Below are 2961 nucleotides of genomic sequence, written 5' to 3'. Positions count from 1 at the left end.
TTTTTGCCTGTTGGCTTCCTGACATCATATTGTTCTGCAATAATTTGTCTATATACTTCCTTCCTTGTACTAGTAACTGATCATTAACTGTATTAAATGTTTCTTTCTTTGTTTACTTGCTTAACATCAGTCTCTCCCACTATGAGTTCTATGTATATTCATAGTGGTATGGTTTGGATTTGTGTCCCTGCTCAAGTCTCATGTTCGAATTGTATTCCCCAATGTTGGAGGTGGGGCCTGGTGGAAGGTAATTGGATCCAATAGTTTATTCACTCTGAATATACGTTTCATTCATTTGTTTAAAAGATATATGTTAAATATACATTTGGTGCCCCAAACTGCCATGCTTCCTATACAACCTGCGAAACCATGAGCCAGTTAAACCTCTTTTCTTGATAAATTACCCAGTCTCATCTATTTCTTTACAGTAGTGTGAAAATGGACTAATACACACAGTAAGCTTGAAACCAATAATAAGTAATAAATATTATTGATGTAATTTATATTTTGTTTAGTCTTATAAGAAAACACATGACTGTATTTGTCTTTTGTGTGTTTCCATGATAACTGACTGACTCATCTTCCAAATACTCTGAAGCTCTCACTGATTAAACATTATGATGATCTAACCACCGCTTCCTAGGCTACCCTAACAGATACCAGCACTTGCCTCATGGATAATCAAGATACAAATTATGTCTAGCAGGAACTAAATCTCCCCTAAGGAGTAGGCTTAGAGAATTTATTATTATTTCCACGATGAGCAACATATTCTTAAATTATCTTCAAGACATTTTTGGGGAAGATAATATTTGATATTATCAGTAAAGCAACCTATTAATTGATATAGGTATTTTCTGTATTTGTTTGACACTGGATTATTGGTCACCAGCCTCTGGGCATTTGCCGATAGCAAGCTAGGTGAACCAGTTGGATACCGACTCTTTCATAGCATTGCTGCAGTTCACTGAGTCACACCCAGTGGGCATATTTAACGATGAATTAACAGCATGTTTCACGTATACGGCTCGCTGGAACAAGCTAATTTCATTGTTTATATTAATATTTAACCAACCACAGTTATACTAAACTCTCATCTATTAGAGTGATTAAATTGATAACTTTATCTCAAGTTAGATTAAAAGGATGATTTCCTTTTTAAAACTGTGAATATACTTTATTTAGTCATTTTTGTTTGCAACGGAAGCTATGGGAATTCAAAATTAGCATCCTTATCTGTGAGCTTCTTATAGACACCTGAAAAAGTGTCAACCTTGTGTTCCACATTGTTCTGCTATGCTTCGACTAAATGAACCCTGATAAGCAAGCTGCCCTCCAGTTTCACGCAGATTCTCTTGTCCACAATTTCACTTGGAAGACCAAGTCCTAAAGGATCACATCTTACGCAGCTGTCAGGAGGATATGGCTCTCTGGATGCTTTTCCTTATTTATTTATTTATTTTTGTATGGCTTTTTTTTTTTTTTTTTTTTTTTGAGTTGGCTTGGGAAGAATTCTCCTCTAAACAATAAAGACAACATAATTCCCAATGAACTTCAATTCACTTACTAGCTGAACTTGGATTTTCTGGAAAGATTTCAGTTGAATGGGAACAAAGAGTATGATCGCTTTCTGACCACCACCAACTTCAGTTTCCTTGGCTGCTGTAATATTCTGCTCCCTGCGCTGGGTCTTGAGAGCTCCTGAAGAGCCTGGGCCCAAACTCAAATTCGTCCTTCTTGCTCAAATTCAGCTTAGGGAGAGGCTCAAGTCTTAACGAGATCTCATCAGATTTCATAGGTATTCTTTCATGTTCAGCATTTTCTAGTTATTGTTTTGTTTTTTTAACTCAAGCCTTGATGTGCTCAAGATACTAGATTTCTAATAATAATGAAAGATAAATATTGTTTGTGTATAAGCATCTGTGTGTATGTTTTCCTCAACTAGGAAATTGCTTTCATATGGCAGTGAAAAAGTTGTCGTCTTCATCTAAGGAAGTATCCAAATAAATCCCTATAACGGTGGCTAAGTATTATATAGTAGATATCCTCATGCTGTAGATTTGAAAATTCTCAAGCCATATTCACCATAATCCTAGAATGTTAATGCTACATGTGTTAAATGATTATAATCAATTAGAAGCCTTTTGACAAGTACTTTCTTCATTTTTTAAAAATAAGTAATATTTAAGTCTTGGCAATATGACCAACCTAATAAAGAAATCAGAAAAAAAAGTCATACATGTAATATTTATTTCCATAGGCAAACTCCATGATACTTAATATTACACATTTTCCTGTAATATAATCTTATTTTAGTGCCACAGTGGTACAGTTTGTCTCCTTTGCTCTTGTGTAACTTCCTTCAACCATTTAAAATCTGGTGATTTGCTATTTTTGCTTCCATGTATTTTCATTTAAAAGTCAAATATACTTGGCATTTGCTAAAGTCATAGCTCTTACTCTTCTTGGAAATTCTCTGCAAGCTTACATTTTATTTAAAAACTTCATCTGCAGTAGCATCAAATTTACAATTTCAATTCTGTTTAAGCTTTGAATGACAAATTGTCCTATTATCTCATTTCTTTCTTGCTTTATTTGACTAAACAAATGCCCTACAGTAGGAACATTTACTTGTGAAGAGAAAATTAATCCATCCTTTTTACAACTCTGCAATATAATCTCTATAATACCCCACATCAGTAAAAGTAATGAATATTTCATATCTACCTTCACCATCTATTAAAGGTGTCATACACATTTTTGTAAAGAAAAAACACAGAACGTCATCCACTTTCCATTGCCCAAACCTACCATTTTGTTATTTCAAAGTATTTTATTTTTATTTTTAAGGCACAGTCTCATTTCTATTGCCCAGGTTTGAGTGGAGTGGCACAATCGTAGTTCACTATAACCTCAAACTCCTAGGCTCAGGCAATTCTCCCACCTCAAGCTCCCGAGGAA

The 2961-nt window shown here is 34.4% G+C and overlaps 1 pseudogene; it reads right to left on the bottom strand.

The window, feature by feature from the left end:
- Window positions 1–1207: 1207 nt before the first annotated feature.
- LOC105508419 lies at window positions 1208–2758 on the bottom strand (annotated as a pseudogene).
- Window positions 2759–2961: the final 203 nt, after the last annotated feature.

Source organism: Colobus angolensis, unplaced genomic scaffold (assembly GCF_000951035.1).
Source record: "Colobus angolensis palliatus isolate OR3802 unplaced genomic scaffold, Cang.pa_1.0 Scaffold161, whole genome shotgun sequence".
Lineage (NCBI taxonomy): Eukaryota > Metazoa > Chordata > Mammalia > Primates > Cercopithecidae > Colobus > Colobus angolensis.
This window is presented reverse-complemented; position numbering and strand designations above follow the sequence as displayed.